The sequence below is a fragment of the Pezoporus occidentalis genome, unplaced genomic scaffold (genome assembly GCF_034315485.1).
Source record: "Pezoporus occidentalis ecotype Australia unplaced genomic scaffold, CSIRO_AGI_Poc_V1 ctg31, whole genome shotgun sequence".
NCBI classification, from domain to species: domain Eukaryota; kingdom Metazoa; phylum Chordata; class Aves; order Psittaciformes; family Psittacidae; genus Pezoporus; species Pezoporus occidentalis.
Window position 1 is genome coordinate 6,641,079 of NW_026915052.1, and position 18,201 is coordinate 6,659,279.

An 18,201-nucleotide genomic window follows, 5' to 3' on the forward strand; every position below is an offset into this window, starting at 1 on the left:
TCTGAATCTCTTCTCTGCCCACCCTGTAGCTGTGCCTGGGACTGCTCTGGCCCAGGTGTAGGACCTTGCACTTGGCATGGTTAAACTTCATAAGGTTGGCATCAGCCCACCTCACAAGTGTGTCAAGGGCCCTCTGGATGGCATTCCTTCCCTCCAGCATATCAACCAAGCCACACAGCTTGGTGTCATCAGCAAACTTGCTGAGGGCACGCTCAATCCCACTGTCCATGTCAGCGATGAAGATGTTGAACAAGACCGGTCCCAACACCGATCCCTGAGGGACACCACTCGTTACTGGTCTCCAGCCAGACATTGAGCCATTGACCACAACTCTTTGTGTGCGGCCATCCAGCCAGTTCTTAATCCACCGAGTGGTCCATCCATCAAATTGATGTCTCTCCAATTTAGAGACAAGGATGTCACAGAATGAGCTCTGCGTGATAGCTGTGAACTGTGCAGGCCCTGGACTTCTCAACATGCCCTTCGCCTCTCATTGCAAAGGAACTCATCAGTATGTTTCTCTCACTATTTAATGTCTAGTTTTCCTGGCATTTTCTAGTTTTCATGCATGCCGTGACCAGGTCTATGCATTTATGACTGAAGTCTGAGGGACAGTGGCAATCCAGCCTGGCTCAGTGTGGAGAGTATTATGTTTATAGCTTAACTAAAGGTTAAGGAAGGCCTTAATACTGTTGGCTATAAATGTAATTATAAATGCCTGGAAGTATGATATTATTCACTTAAAACCTTTAACTGTTAACATAAGAATGTGGTAAGAGATTCCCACCTGGGGGGAATTGAGTATATGCAAACAGCAGAGATTGACATGATAAAGATGCCCTGAGGTATAGGTACCTTTACTACTTAATAGTCATATACAGGTTGCCAAAGGCCCTAATGTATGATGAAGAAACTTTCTTACATATTTTATTATGCTCTTTCATCCATCTCCCATCACCTCTTTAAAAAAAAAGAGAAGATTCTTGCAGAATTTATGGAAGTTGGTTACATTCTTTTATTTGAATACTTGATTTTTAGTTCAGGAATCTTGTAATGGACACACAGCCTTAGTAGCTGTACATAAGGTAGGGGAAAAAAAAAAAACAACAAACAAACCAAAACCAGAACACCTGTCCAAGTGTGGAAGCTGATATAGCTAAAAAATAAGGGAATACTATGTAATAGTACAAGTGCCTTGAAGTTAAATAGTTACTTGGATGGGAAAGGGATTCAGGATCCTTTGCATCAGGAGACACACAGAAGCAGTTTAAAGCCTGAAGCTAAGATTCTTCAGTTGAAGACTTGGATTATCTCATATTAGGCCTAGGATGATATATACTGCCCGTATGCACCATATTCCTTGTAACCCTGTGTGCTCATTCGAGTGTTCTGTATGAAAACAATTAGCATCAAGTCTGTCAAGGCATGCTGCACTGGCTGACTTTTTTTGGGTTGGGGTTGGGGGTGTCATTGTACTTTAGCTGAGACTTTTAGAGCAGAATGTGGATTTGGATACATAACCTGCTATTCATTTGATTAAAACCACATAAATATTTTTTAATATTCTATCTTTTCTTCTTCTTGCATATTATGGCGATCTACCTAGAATGCTGAAAGGTGGACTAAAGAGCAAAAAGTATCTCTATTTTCAAAAATGACTATTAATTGGTGTTACTGTTATCTTTGGCAAATAAACTTGAAGGATATTAACAGGATCTTGCAAGCCAGTAAGTTCACTAATCCAAGCAGTCCAGATAGCACCAGACTGCTTTATACAGGACTATAAGACGGGTTTATTAAATAAGGCAGTCAAAGCCATACAAGACAGGTTATAGGAAATGTACTGCAGAGCTTACCAGTCAGCTAGAAAGAGACAGAAGCAAAACTTTAATGCTAGACACCTCTCCCAAACACATGAGGATTTTTTTTAAATGGCCAACCTTGGAACAGAGTCCTACAGTATGTGCTGTGTTAGGAACTGCATTGTTTTGTTGGGCAGAATTTGCTCTGTGTTTACTAAGGCTCCTTTTACCCTAAAACCTTGCAGGTTCAGCATCTTGAAATAGGAACAGTTCTATATTCACATATGCAAGCATAGGCCTGCCGGTAGAGTTGTGTGTTACAGCTCTCTTGCTGTCACAGTGCCTCCAGGACTGCCGAAGATAGTGGATTTTTCTAACTCCAGCATTCTCTTAGCCTGGCTGGAGCCAGACCATGAAGATGTGATGTCGGGATACATACTAGAGATGTGAGCTGAGAACACCAAGAAGTGGACAAAATGCACCAAGATATCTATCTCTAGTACCACTTGTACTGTGGGAGGCTTGTAGGAGAAACAAATACTATTTCTGAACCCAAGCTTTGAATGAAGCTGGTATAGGAGAAGCAGTGGAGTTACAGGAAGCAATTCTATCAATGCCACCTTCAGGTGAGACCTGCAGTATCCATCCAGCTGCAAGTCCCATCTGCCAGCTGTTACTTCTTCTTATGTAATATGTTTTGTAAAGGGTTATCAAATTAATCTTGCACAAAAGAACATTCACCATCCCAGCTCTGCTGCTTTTTGCTGAGTTTTCAGAGGTGCTGAGGGGAGATGGAGAAGAGCGCAAGCTGTGCTTGTGCCAAATTAAAATCATCTGCCATCCTTCTTGCTGAGCTGTTCTCTGAATATCAGCTGTAACAGCAGTTGTTTCTTCCACCATCTGACCTTTCACACCACATCTCACATGTGATTACAGAGGTCACTGTTGAAAGATTCTCTGATTCCTGTCATGGATACTGTAGTATGGGTTAGGAGGGTGGGTACTACAGCAAATAAACTATCGTGTTTGAAATGGTGTTTGTTGTAAATACAGTGGTGCTGAGACAGGCTTAATATTCTTTCAGGTCCTCAGTTTGAATGGGATGAACAGTAAGGTGCCAGCATGCTAAAGGTGAAATAATATTATCAGAGGTCATGCTTCAAAGACACTAGTTACATCTTGAGAATGAATGTATCATGACCTGCCATGAAATCCCTAGATAGCTTACTCTTTGAGGTAGCAAAGTATTTAAATCTTTATTGTTTATTATTTAGAATTGCTTAGTTATTAATTATGAACTCAGACTTTTTTATGTCTAAAACACTTCCAGGTAAGCATGGTGCTGACTGCCCTCGGTAGCTATAACACCAGCAAGAAAAGATTCATGAGTCACGTTACATAGTGTTGATTCCTATACAGTAAAAGGACAATCAGGCTCGACTGAGGAAGTCTCAGAAGTCATATCCAGGTGATATTGGGAAAAGAGCTTATGACATTGCAACCCTTATACTAAGTGCTTCTGCTGAAACAGTTTGAAGGTTTCTTCTTCCAGTCTTCAAGCAGGACTCAATAGTTTAAAGAATGGCTTTACATTTCTTTACAATCTCTCTTTTAATTTTTAACTTCTCTCTCTCGTTGTTTTTCTTTTATCCACCCCATAGGTTTGATATGACTGTGAGGCTGAAGAGCCACATGGTGGTTTGTGTTGGGACAGCACCATGCATTTTTTGAACATGCAGTTTATTTTTTGAGCATTCAGTTAACACTAACCAAAGTGAAATAATTCTTGAGTAAACCTTGAGTGACCCAGGGGAGTCACTGAGTTATAAAGATAATGCTTGATGTCTCAGCACTGTCCTTTCTGAGGTACAATTTCTATTAACGTGGATATTGATCTCATTTCTGTAGAGGCTAAGGGCACCTTCTGTGCTTTCCTTTTTTTTTAAGCATAGACTACTGCATGAGCTGAGGCTCTACAGTACTTTGCAGAATCAGCCACAGTGTACAAGTTTATCTGTATCACATCAGCTGTTTTCTCTCAGCTTTCACAATGATCAAACTAATGAACTGTAGTATGAGGTTTATGTGGCATCTCCCAGGCTAATCAAGTTCTATGCATTTTGCTGAGTGCAAAACCTTTACAGCTTGAAGAAATCTCTAGGACTGTTGTCCTTGAACTATTTTTCTGTCAGGCTGATCATGTACAAGTGGCTCTTGTAGACACAGATATCTCTTTTGTGCTCAGAGATGTAGCTTGTTTCTGTTGCCTTCTGAGCCAGGAAGCAGAACACTATAGCTGTATGTTTGCCCTGGCCAGGACTCGTCACCACCACCACCAGTGATGTGGCAAAAAGAAGGCATACCAGCATGAGGGAGCACAAGAACCATTTGCCATCCCTATTCACAAGACCAGGCAATTGGTTTCTGACTAGTACCAGATTATCCTCAAGAACAGTTATGGAGAATGCCTTTATGACATTCAGATGCAAGTTGCAGGTACAGTATAGAACAAACTTGATCATCTTGGTCACCTCTGGGTACTGACAGGAGGTATTCCTCTGCTGACAGAAATTTCACACAATTTCTCCATCAATACTGGAGTTGGGGAGGTTGGGTTTTTCCTTGGGGAAAAAAAAGCAAAGAAAAAAAAAAGAAGAATTATCCCAATCATACACACCCCTTATCTTAAAAAAGCCACAGGAGCAATCCAAAATATTTCCACTCAAGGGGAGAAAGACTTCCTGGTCAGAAAGGATTTTCCTACCTCTTGTCACTGTGTTTCTTAAGTCCCATCTTCACACTAAGTCAGAGACAGCTGGGCCAAGCAGCATGGTTCAGAGCCAAGGGGTAAGGAAGGTACTTCTAGGGCTTTGGTCACTCTGTCCAATGTGGAAGGAATTGGTGAAGCAGTTGTTGCTCCAGACATCACCAAATGCTGCCTTGTTTTTCATGCCATTACTTGATCGGGCAAATCCCCCTAACGGCGCTAACACAACAGTGTCTGTCCCCTCAGCAGTCTGGTGACATCATTTCTATTGCAAGTGGGCCTGTGACAGCCAAGTGGAGGCAGGCTGGCTTGCTCCTGCTTAATGAGATGGCTTACTGCTCCTGATTACTTAAGCTCCTGCTTACTGCTTGCTCTTCCTTGCTGAGAGACTCCTGTTACTGTAATGATTTGTTGGGGGTTTGGAACCTTTGCAGTGTACGTTGTACTTATCAGCTCTACAAAGAGTGCTTTAAAAAACTAACAGACTTCCTTTTTCATGAGACGGGAACTACATGCACAGGGAAAATTGGCCCTCAGGTTGCTCAGGCTAGAAGAAATCAAGGAAAGAAATGCTTCCCTAGACACGCAGGGACTATGGAAGGGAGGAGCTGAATTGAAAACATTTTAACCTCAGAAAAATACAGAGGAAGCGTCCCAAACAGAAGAAATCAGTACTTAAATGTGCTCATTAATTCTTAGATTTCCCCTGACCACCCGCTGATGTGCAGCTGGTTGAAGAAATCCCTAATGCCCTAATGCTGTGACCCTAAATCATAACTCAGGGGTAGAAGATGACTAGCAGACAGATTATTGTGTCCTGAAATGTGATGTCAGTTCTGCCACATGGTTCACAACCGCAGAGGTCTACAGCAATAAGTACACTGTCACAGGCCTGCTCCCAGGGAGGAAAGACTTCTGAGTTATTGTCTGCAATCTCACTGGGGACACTGACCCTCTGGATTCACAGGAGCAGTGGTACATCTCCAAAGACAGAGGCAAGCATAAAAAGCCATGACAGCACTGAAGGAAGACAGGTTCTCTTGCACATAGGACTGTGGACTAGCTCAGGCTCCCTCTATGGCCTTAGGTATATCACTAAACTATTCTGCACCTCAGGTCCCCACCTGGGGAATAGATGCAAGAATACCTCCAGGCCTATCCTATCCATTTGTTGTTAACCTCTTCAGGCTTCCTTTTACTGCATGCATGTGAAGCACATTATGTAGCAGTTCATACCGATGCTGTTTAAAATTCAAGGGGCCGTCTGTGTATGGAGAAGGTGATACTGGCATATCTTAACAGAAGATTGGCATTGCAAGTCATTTGTCTTGTAGCATATTTCCAGTCTGACTGGGATTTGTTTCCTAAATAAAAAGCAAACAAATCTGTCACACGTAGGACACTGTGTGACAGTATTTCTGGGCCAAAAGCTGTAAGAAGTCCTGAAAAGTATGTTAAATTAAACACTTGGAGGTCATCCCACCACGTAAACACCTCCTTTGTTCAGCCACTCCCTGCTCTGGCCTAGTCAATAATAAGGATGTCTTATTAGCAGGACCTCTGGAAAAACCTGAACGTGCCCCAGCTCATCAAATCTAAATGGTAAGTGAGAGTCCTGCCCAGTCTGGGGGGCAAAGCAGAATGTAGTTACTCTGAGTAATGAGACCCAAGCCAGATTTTTTTGCTTGGCTTACTCCTGTTACATAATATAGTAGTATGAAACAAACTATATATTAATACATATTTTCAGACAGTATATATATTTCTTCAGAAGCCTATCCACATGCTGCTACAAGTCTTCTAATCCCATTAAGCATAACGGGCAATACATTAAAATAACAGAGTAAGTTGTACCTTAAGGTGAGCAACGAGGTGTCAAACTGTGCATTTAACTATCAGTCTTCCTTGATAAACATAACTAGACCATAGGTATGTTACTTCAGCTACATGTGCAGCTGAGAAAGAGCACTTCCAGTTACGTGGCTATGGTTGTGTTCTTGTGTAGAGAAGTACTCCAGGCCTGAATTTTACAGTGTCTGAAATAAATCGTGTAACTTCTTTGTATGTAGGCAAGTATAGGGGAGTAGTAAATGGAGGAAAGCTGGGTTGTTTGTACCTTGCAGTGCATTCCCTTGAACATTCCTTTGATAACAGCCTACCTGTTTTTAGGGAGGATAGCAGGACACAAGCAGATGAGAACTGATTTCCTATTCTTCTTTATAAATGGCAAGTCACATGGTTTATTTGCACAAACCTGAGAGATGGTAGAAAAGCTCTGAAGGATAAGAAGGAGATAAATTATTTTCTGAGAATGAGTTATCATAGGAGAATTTTGCTATACATTGCTACATTTAGGATCCAGGGATTTATCTGAAGGGTCTTCATTCCAGTGCAAAAGTTGATAATAAAGACTTCAAGAAATGTGTTTAAACAGGCTGGAAGTGGAAGTTTTGCAGTGGACACTGGAAAATAAATTGCACACTCACTTTCCCTTGATTCCCTCAGGGCATTCCGTAGACTATTAGTGCCTTAGAGAGACACCAGCAGAGTAATATCCCTTCCTTTACAAGATCACCTGCTTTGGTTTGTACTTGGGTGTAATTTAATCATGCATTTCTAAAGTGCTTTGGGAGCCAAATATCCAAAAGCACTTTACAATTTAAAGGCGTTAGTGAGAGAAGGCATCAATATATCCCCATGGAGCAAAAACATGATACCTCATTTACAGACCAAGAAACAACAAAATTAATTGCTTGCTTACAGTTGCATAGATTGATGAGAGAATAAGATTTTTGATTCCTTCTGCTCTTGCTTTTCAGTTTGTATTTGTTTACATGTTGATATAGGTATGCTGGTCAGATGCTAACAGTAATGTGGTGTATTGTTTGTTCTTCCCTGAATGAAATCGTTTCCCTGAGTTTTCCCTGGTGGCAAATAAGGCCCAGGTCATGAAATACCATACCCAAGCTCTTTGGATTTGTACTTGTGCAGAAGACTCTGTCTTGATGGTGCTGGCTCTGTGTTTGCGTGTGCAACAGACAGTGCAGTGCGAAGCATCCCACAGTGACTCCATCCTCAGCAGAGTGTTTTGGCTTCAAGATGGAGTATCCCAGGAAGATCTCTGCTTCCTTGTTTTGTCGTCCCATTGAAGAATCACAGAATGAGTCATGGCAATGACTGTGATGTGAGCTGTGCTTTTGCCAGCAACCCCTACCCAACAATGATGCTGTACAAGAGCAATATTAGCATCACGTCCAAGACTAAGTTGTGGTTCATCTCAACAAGTAGTATTGTCTGCTTATCATCCCTACAACTTGCAGCTGCAAGCTGATCATCTGATCATCTGTGGTAAATCAGTTTTGCAGACACCATGATTTTTTGGGTCTCTCCAGGTTGAGTTAACAATAGATTTCATGTCTTACTATAATTTACACCCTGCCGCTTTCCAGGGTGAGTACACTTACTGGGACTGGTACTGGGGATCACACTTCCCTGAGCCAGTATGGCTCTGGTCTTTGTCCACAGAGGAAGAGATTGCTCAGTTTGTAAGTACTGCAGTTTCATACCCACAACCACAGCCTAGTTCTGACTTTGCCTTCCTCTGAAGTTACTGTGATTTGTCTTCAGTTGCTTGAAAGCAAAGTAGTAGGTCTCTTAACATGGTCTCATGAATTGCCTAGATAGCTCAAAAGCAAGTATGGGCATTTCTCAGTTCCTAATCTGCCTGGCTCTGCACATGTGGCATACTTAGCACCTCCAAGCAGTCAGCTGATAACATTCTAACAGCTTTGTCCATTTTTTGCAGATACCACAGACACTGCACTGGGTAAAGCAAGTAAAAAATTGTAAGACACAAAATGGAAGAAAATAAGACACTCCATATCCCACTCTCCCTCCCTATTTTTTTTGATGCTGGAAGCTACCACCCACTGAAACTTTAAATCAGGTTGTAACACCTTGGTTCCAGCTGTCTCAAATTGGTCCTGTAAGACTGTACACTTCCAGGTGCATAGGGTGACGTTCTACTACCAGTAACTCATGTCTTCGTGCCACCATGCCCAAACTTAGAGCTTGCAGAGGGGTTTTACAGCAGTGCCGCAAAACAACTGTGTCCTGTGATTTTCATCAGGCCCTGCTTAGCTCACCCTGCTTATGATTAGCCAGGGAGCATTCAAGGTTAAACATTTGAGAGCAAGAATTATCCATCCTTTGTCTATCATGACACTGAAATGTTTTCTCACTTCTCCCTTTCTAGAGAAAGGCCCTGGTGCCTCAGGTGGCCTCTTAAAGGGAACCAGAGAGAGACACTCATGAAATGAAATGGTGTGAAATGAAACTGATACAGCACCAATAATGAGGGCTATATTTGGAAAGATCTTTTATGGTTATTTTTGTCTATGATCATTGCTTCTGGACAGCCTGCTGACAGCTGCTGAGTCCTCCCCCTTCCTAGGTTTAGTTCTCTCCACTAATGCTGAAGTAGCTCACTGGGGGTCAGTGGAGGGAAAGGATGTGCACGCTGGGTTTCCTGCTCTGATTTTGAAGCAAACGTTTCTGTCTTTGTGTGCAGGATACATGCAATACATTTCTTTCACTGAAGCCAGCCACTAAAAGACTGAAAGCAATTCTTTACCATTTTTTAAGAATTCCTGGTTTAACTTGGTCTCTCACTTCCCACACTCCCTGATACACTCCCCCCTGAAGCCACAGTTTCAAGCCACAGCTGGGGGACAGCTTCCTTGTCCCTAAAATCAGTGGGAGCTTTCCCTGGTCTGGCTGTCAGCCAGACTGAAGCAAGAGGAACCCTGGCAGCACTGCTTATCTAGGTTCAGGGAGGGCAGGCAGGTCTAAGGGTCGCAGGAACAGCTTGCTTTCCCCTAGATCTGATTGTTCCCCTAAGACCCTAAGTCTTACCTTCTGCCTTCCCACACAGAGCTTGTTGCAGTGACACTGTTACAATAGGAACATACCTCTTCAAAGGTATTTAAAGCAGGCTGTTTCCAAGCAGAGGCTTGTGAAAGCACTGTGTGGGTGAGATGCCAATTTATATTCAGATTCTTTAATGGCAGCCTATTTTTGAGGCCTCCTGAGGCTCCTCTTTACCTTGACTTGGGCAGCCTCCTGGGAGGGTCTCTCTGCTGGTAGGGCTATTTACAGCTGAGTGAGGTGGGAAAGCAGGGGTTACAGTAAGAGACTGTAAAACTGACTTTAGGAGATAGCTTAACTGACCTGAACTGCAGGTTTATTTTAGATCTCAGGAACTATGTTCTCGCTGATTTTAGTTCTGGAAGAGGAACAACTACTGCCTTGAGTCAGGTGCTAAAAGACATACCAAATGTGAAAGTGGTATTTGTTAGGCTCTTTCAGATCAGGACTTGTAAGACTTTTGTTAGGGACTGTTTTTTAAGAGACTTGCAATGGCATTTACTTGGTTACAGGCTTTCATAAGGGAAAGGAGTAAGGAGCGATCTAAGGGATGGGCAAATCTCCCAGTTTGCGTAGTGGTGCAGGAGTCTCAGCTACTGATTTCTATGCTGATTTCATGGGAGCTAAATCTCTCTAATGCTTGTCTCTGTTCATCTGAATGTATTGTGGTGACCCTGGCTGGATGCCAGGTGCCCACCAAAGCTGCTCTATTGTTCTTCCTCCTCAACTGGACAGGAGAGAGAAAACATAAAAGGCTTTGTGGGTGGAGGTAAGGACAGGGAGAGAGTATTCACCAATTATTGTCATGGGCAAAACAGACTCAAGTTGGTTAAATTAGTTTATTACTAATCAAATCAGAGTAGGGTAATGAGAAGTAAAACCCAATCTTAAATACACCTTCCCCCATCCCTCCCTTCTTCCCAGGCTCAACTTTACTCGCAAATTCTCTGTCTCCTCCCTGCAGCAGTAGAGGGGGACAGGGAATGGAGGTTGTGGTCAGTTTACCACATGTTATCTCTTCTGAACCTTCCTCCTCAGGAGAGCTCCACACACTCTTCCCCTGCTCCAGCGTGGGGTCCCTCCCTCAGGAGACAGTCCTCCACAAACAGCTCCAGCGTGGGTCCCTTCCGTGGGGTGCAGTCCTTCAGGAACAGACTGCTCCAACGTGGGTCCCCCATGGGGTCACAAGTCCTGCCAGAAAACCTGCTCCAGCGCAGGTTTCCGACAAGGTCGCAACCTCCTTCATGGAGCTTGGGGTCCTCCATGGGCTGCAGGTGGATATCTGCTCCACCATAGACCTCCAAGAGCTGCAGGGCACAGCCTGCCTCCCCATGGTCTGTACCATGGGCTGCAGGGGAATCTCTGCTCCAGTGCCTGGAGCGCCTTCTCACCTCCTTCTGGACTGACCTTGGTGTTTGCAGGGCAGTTTCTCTCACATATTCTCACTCTTGTCTTCAGCTGCAGTTGCCCAATTGCACAGCAACGTTTTCCTCTTCTTAGATATGTTATTATATCAGTGACCACCATTGCTGATGGGGTCTGCCTTGACCAGTGACAGGTCCATCTTGGAGCCAGCTAGCATTGGCTGTGTTGGACACAGGGGAAGCTTCCAACAGCTTCTCAACAGAAGCCATGCCTGTAGCCTGCCCCACTACCAAAACCTTGCCACACAAACCTAATACAGGTATGCTCTTCTGTCTTCTCTTAAGGAAAGACACCTACATTCTTCTGCTTACCCATGTTTTCAGTTTTAACCCTTTTCTTAATATCCTCGAAACCAAATAGGGCATTGCTCCACCTCCATGACACACACCAGCATATTTCCTGTTGTTGAAGCTCAGAAGGGGTGAATGCAATTTTACTTAGGCTGCGAAGTGGCAGGCTGCAGAGAACACAAAGCCTGTGAGACCCAAAGTGAATTATTAGAAACAGTGGTGAACTGAACAAGGAGAAATGAGAATGAAAATGAGAACTCCCTAAATGTAGCCCTTCACTTCCTACAAAAAGTGCTGCCAGTCAGCTTTTCTCTTTATATAGTGGAAAGCTTTATAAAGCTTTATATAGTTTTTTAGTCAGAACTTTGTGAGACTTGGACTCAAAACATAGCATTGCTTGCAGTAAACTATGGTACTTTCATTTTTCTTTTTTTTTTTTTTTCTTCTTAAAAATAGGGTGATAAAAGCCTCCTGGACACAGTGACAGAAAGTTTGCAGAAGACAAAATACAAGATATAATTAGTGGAATTTGCTCTTCCTGGTTCAGCATGCAGAACAACATTGCTGTGGCTGTGTAGTTTGTTTGTATGGCTCAAAATGCAACTGCCCTTGGCTTTTGTAATAGTCAGTTAAACCAAGTGGCAGAGTGGGGCTTCTGCTCAGCAGGGATGCTAATATTTCCATCTTACTTCCCTCTGAGTGGTTTCAGACAGCAGGGTATGTGTTATATTTCTAATACTATCTGATAATGTATCTTAATGGTAAGAAGCCAAAGATTGCAGTTTTCATGTATGTTTGCTTCTTCACTGGTCAATGAGAATCCTGCTTCTGAGTTCAAGAGGAGCCTTGGGTTCTGTCTCCATGTCTCCAGATCCCTCAACGGGACCTCCATGATGATCTAGGCTTCATTACGTCAGATTGTATATAAACATGGAGTAAGCCACAAACTTGAAGTACTTAAATCCTTGCAATGTGAAGATGGTAAATACAGTCTTCAGCTTTGCAAATGAGGGGATTACTTTCTCAAAAAGCTAGCTGTAGGAAATAAAACTTGAGATTCCTAAAGAATCCAGGAACCTCCGTGCTGGTGGCCAAGACTAGATAAGGAATTACAGAATATCTGAACTATTGTAGGATCGACAGATTGACAGATACATAAATATGCATTTATACACATCATTGGTGCTGGTTCTTCTAGTGAATTCTTCCAGGAGCCAGCTGTGGGATAAAAGCATAGTAATGGCCAGCCACAGCCACACACTCAGTCTGAGAATATTTTGCCACCTTTGTTTCATGTGGAACAAGGAAGGTGTGAGGAAATGGGACGCTCCTCCCAGCAGGCCTCTAATATTTTAAAGGAATTGTAAACAACAAAATTAAAGAAAGAGGGAAGAAGCACCCTCTTCACCTGCTGTTAACCCCTTTAGGCTGCTTTGAAAAGAATTTGGTAGTATTTCTGCTTGGAATGGGTTCATTTTCAAATCAGGAACCACTCCTGGGCTGGGAGTAGTTACACACACTGTGTTTCTTTGCTATAAATCCTTGAAACCCATTCCATTGGTGACACATGGCCTGGTTTGGGATTAATATAACCAAATATCTGTGCCACTGCATCAAACAGCTGAAAAAATTGGCATCATACCCCAACCAGAGAAAAATATCCATACTACCCTACCTTTTTCCTCCTGGAAATTTTGCTGGTGGGAGGGACAGGGGTGAGAAAGATTTGGCCATTTGTCTGGGATTTCTGGGCACTGAGCAGGCTTCCCAGAGCAGTCCTTTGCAGCAAGCTGCCTTCTCCTTGGAAGTGCAGACAAACAGCTGTTGTACGTGGCACTGGCTGCAGCAGCAAGGGGTGAGTGTGCTTCAGGGCTCCACATCCCAGGGCACCTGGGATGTGTTATAACAAGAGCTAGGTGCCATCATCACAGTGGTGCATAGTCAGTTTGTGTTGGATGTGCTCTATGGGGTTCATGTGGCTGTGTTTCAGGGTTCCCCAGACAGAAATACTGCAGCTTTCTGGGACGGTCAGTCAGCTTCAGTGGGGTACTGGGCAACTCCAGGGCAGAGCCACGTAACTAATGGGTGTAACAGTGGCACAAAACTGCCCGCCACAAAGGTTCAGTTGGTTACTCCATGCTGAAACTCTCATAGAAACATAAAATGAGCAAGGAGACATTGTATCTGGACAGTAAAAATACACAGTAAATTAATATTTTTAATTGCTGTTACACAGAGAAGAAATGAGAGAAAAATACATTCCAAACAAAGAATTAAAATAGTAAAATCAGCATAAAAATGTGTTAAGAAAAGATCCCAGATCAAGTGGCAGTACTGCATGTGGTGACCTTTATAATCACAGTAAAGGAAGTAAGTGCTAGACACTTTCAGACCTGTCAAAATGCTTGACTCCCAGAGGAGAGCAGCTGCTTCAGTCATGTCTTTCAGTGCACTCTGCCTAAAATGCATGGAAGAGGGGCTGGAGCAAAATGCTCACATGGGCAAAAGACGGGGAGATTAGTGTTCAGAACAGACCAGCCAGTCTGTGGTCTCAGCCATGCAGAACTACTGCTTACCAATGGCATTTGCTCTTTCCTTCCTTGTTTTCTATAGCAGTTGGTTTTGTTTAGTGGTGGTTGTTGTGGCCTTCTAATTTTTGGCATTTATTCAACAAAGCATCAGGTTCTGCTGGCCTGACTCTGCCAGCGCCATAAGGTTGGAGCAAACCTCCCCAGGTGTATTAGGAGCAAGGCCTCCTGGTCCTACAGGAGCATGCACAAGCAAGGTCTAGGTTCATGTTTGTACTGATTCAGCATCATTGCCCAGCAGACTGGCTTTGGCTTCTTGCTTTTTATTTGTCAAGAAAAGTTTTTTCTTTATTTCCTGATGCTCTCTCTCTTCTGACTGATCCAAATTGGCCCAGTTGTGCTCCCACTGCTGTCTCAGTGGCTCAGCCCCTGCATCCCTCTTACATGAGGCTGGCCTTGTGCTTCAGCCTCACTGTTGAGCTGTCACACCATTCCAGTAGCTCATCCTACAGCAGCATAGTGTCACCACAGAAACAATACAAGCCACAGAAGTTTTGGCATTCCTGCCAACTGGCCATCTTTTTTCATTTGTAGTCTATCTAGAGTTGTTTAATTTTATTCTTTACAATAAGAGCAAAAATAAAATAACATTAAGAAAACTTCCTCCAAACTAGGAAAATTAAAACCCATCAAACATATTAAAGAAATCATAAAAATTTGCATTGTGTTTGCTTCTGAGTTCGTATTAAGATTTTACTGCAGCTGCTTCTAAATTATGGTCCATTTCACATGTACACAGCTCATATTTCTTGGTGTGTAATTCCTCTCCTTCATTTGTGTTTGTGCAGCAGCTAAGGCTACTAGAACCAAGTAGCTTCTGGCTGTGGTCCAAATCTGAAACCAGTGAACAGTGGTATTTTTATACTAGTTGAGAGCATGGTGATGGTTTAGAGCTGTATTTCTAGATCTACATTTGTTCTGGGCCATAGAACTAGTGATACAAGCACTTCCTTCATGACAGAATCTGCTAATTCTTTGATTCAGTTGAAAAGTAATTCAAGAAGGATATGATGACCTTATTGATTTCATCAAGGCCTTCCCTCTCCTGATTAAAGCCAGAAAACTTACAATCACAGAAATTAAACATCCCTTTGCAGGTTGTCCCATGAAACCTAGCTGACCTTCTGCAGAATGAAGGTTGAAAAGAATGACTTCCTTTTCTGTCCCAGTCTTTTCAACAGCCATAGCAGATTGTGAGAGCACTGAGTTTTGGCTGGATTAGGTTTATTTTAGCTAAGTCAGGGATAAGCCAGACTGCAAAATTTGGGTGTAAGACTCATATCTAAGAATTTGGTTGAGGCTTTTAGAAGACCTAAAAACCATCTGCAAAACTGAAATTACAGTTCAGGATTTTAAGCTAAACCCTCCTCAGAGTTCAAGAGCAGCTGAGCCCATCCTGTTAACTAGTATAAATAAAAATTTTGCATTTTCTTTCCATCTGATGCAAACTGAACAGGTAGTCACATGTTCTGTGCTTTAAGGAAAGTCCTACAGATCCCTAAAAGCTTTTTTAACACTAAGGTAAGATAATACTTGGGACTTACATAGCACTTTACATCTTCAAAGCACTGTATGATCATTAATACTCATAGCATCCTTGTGAGGTAGGTAGGTAAGTGCCAATATCCCCATTTTAGAAACGGGGTGAGGGCCTGGTCCTGTGCTGTTGTAACTTGGCATAGCACTGGCCCTCATACACAGATGCCTTTTTACACCACATGAGGACCTGGCCCTAAAAAATTTAAGTGACTTACCAAAGGCCACAAAAGGATAAAGCATTGATAAAAGGCAGGAGAAGTACCCAAGAGAACTTCTGTCATGAGAAGTTGGAACTTCCTTTCCTCTTCCCAGAACACAGTTGTGACCCCTCTGCTAAAAAGAGCCCCTGTCTGTATCCAGAAACTAAGCAAAAAGAAAGAGGCACCTACCACTGAGCTTTACAGTTGCTGTTTGCTTTGATCTGCTTCTTCCAGAATTGCTCCCAAAATTACCATGATAGCAAGCTGAAAACCTACAGTTAGTATCAAACTACAGGAACAGAAAACTCTAAAGAGTCACTAAAAGTTCTGCAAAGTTTGTCCTGGAAATTTTATATTCTTGTGTAAAAATTATCTCCATGGATTACAACATGAAACCTTCAGCAATATCTACTTAAAAGCCATGTTAGAATAATTTTTAAACAAATCAGTCTTAGAGCTGCCTCAGTACAGAGGAGTATGAAGCCAGGCATCAAGCATGAATACAATTTTCTTAGAGCAGGAATTAAGCTGTGAGAATCCTCTGGCTTTGTTCTTCTCAACCTGCCATTTCTACACGAACTTCAGCCTGCTGATGTCAGTGTGACTGGCATAACCCAGAAGCATTACTAGTATTTTAGTAATGTGCTTTAGTAAAAGAGTTGCAATTAACACTGCTTCTCTGACTTCACTGAGAGTTCTGTGTGAGGAGGATCTATCTACAGAGATACAGAGCTGAAATATATGTGCTACATCTTTTATCTGTCCAAATGAGGGGCCAAAGGATCTCAAAGATCTCAAAGAGGATAACAGCTACAGAAAGGAAAGAGAGCAAAAGCAATTGAACCATGTGTGGAACCTCTAAAGATCATAGACAGGAATTGCAGAGGATGTTTGAATACAGCAGTGTGAAAAGAAAGCCTCTGTATTTAGCAGGCAAAGGAGCTGATGCTGCTGGGGCCAGGCACGCTACACCACTAGGAGGCTTCATTCCCTCTGATGTCCCTGGGCCAAAGACTGGGTGCTTCTCAAAGACTGTACCCCTGAAAAGGAGAAGAATGAATCAAACCTCGCAGTTTTACAGTGCAAAGAGACAACAGGAAGGCCCACAAAGGCAGTACCACAAAAAGTCACGTTGTTCCCACTTCTTGTTTGCTCCCTTGCAAAGTGAGATTGTCCTCACTGGGGTTAAGGGAACAGCTTTAATCCCAAGAAAAAGTATTTAATGGACTATCAGCAATTGCTTAGTGTTTCTCAGGGTTTATGAACCTCAAAAGTTGTATCGATAAGTATCCACAGCAGGTGGTCTCTTCCCAGCAGGAACGAGCCTCCAGGCAAATCGCCTCATTCAAGTATATGGATTAAAAGAAGGATTGCAGAGTGGGAGAGAGATTTTGAAGACTGAGAGCCTTTGCTAGCAAACCTCGGAGCCAGCCAGGACTCTCCCTGAGTTTGTATGCTGAGGGCTCTGCCTCATGTTCCTGGGAAGTCTGAAGCCATTGCAGCACTGGGATGGAGCCAGCGTGGCTGGCCAGGATGTATGCCAGCCAGCCCACTCCAGATGAGAGGACAGTGAGGGAACAACAGCCCACTTGAGCTGCACATGTTTGCTGTCCCAGCTAGAGCTACCCAGAGAACTCTGCCACCAGAAACTGCACCTCTGATGACAAGTGGGGAGGAACGGGCAGGTCTCCTCATAGCATTTAAAAGATCCATTTCTGCAACTGCCCAGTGGCTGATGGTGAAGCAGGATAACAAAGCCAGCCAGGATGAAAATGGACACAGAAAAGCAACTTGGCCATCTCCAGGAAACTGAAGACTACTCATTTCTAGGGAAGAAAGACTCAAAATTCTAACTTTTAAACAGCTTTCTTTAACATGCAGTCATTCTCCTCAAAGTAAAGGGAAGCTCAGGGTGCAGGGGGCCCACCTGAAGAAGTGCCAGCTAAGGACCAAATGTGCTGGACTGACCCATGTCAAGGAGCTGTAAATCAGATTGATACGTGCTGTTTGCTCCCATGCTGGGAGAACAGTGGGCTTCACCCCAAATGCTTAGATTTCTTCTTAGCTGGGTCAGCCTGTTGCAAGAATTAATTTGCAAACACTCAAGCCGAGTAGCAGCAGGTGACATCTGCAGAGCTACACTGCTGGATTCAAGCTGTGGCCAGGAGATAAGCAGTGCTGATGAATGAAGATGTTTTATGGCTCTAAATTCCCTTACTAGTTTACTCCAGGCAGGCCCTGGTGTGCCAGTGAATGAATCCTTACAATATTACACAACAGCATTAAAGCGAAGAGATTACACAGGGCTATGCTATTTACTATGCTTTCCCTCTCAATAATGCAGCTGACCTTTCTGTCTGACTGAAAAGCAGCAGAAGACTTCACGGGATCAGGATGGTTAACCTAGATTTTTGTCATACTGGCTGCATTTGCACTAATGCAGGAGTCATGGGGAGGTAATGCCTATTGCCCACCCAGTCCCACCATGCAAGGCCAGCGAGGAGGAGGAGATCCACGGAGCAACTTTTGACACCAAGGGAAAAGCTAGCAGGGTTGGTAAGTTTTCCTTCACTGCCCCCTGACCCTGCCGCACTCTACAAAGAGGAATTCTTGCTCTGCCGACTGTGCCAGGGACTCGGTGCCAGGCTTTAACCTGGAATGGTC

At 43.2% G+C, this 18,201-nt stretch overlaps 1 long non-coding RNA gene across 1 annotated transcript; it reads right to left on the reverse strand.

Annotated features, from left to right (window-relative positions):
- Positions 1–3,556: 3,556 nt before the first annotated feature.
- On the reverse strand, positions 3,557–7,959 carry LOC134168438 (uncharacterized). The gene is made up of 2 exons (XR_009966546.1): positions 6,729–7,959; positions 3,557–4,423 (listed from the first exon to the last, which is right to left on the reverse strand). It is a non-coding gene; the product is annotated as an uncharacterized LOC134168438 (long non-coding RNA).
- Between the last annotated feature and the right edge of the window lie 10,242 nt (positions 7,960–18,201).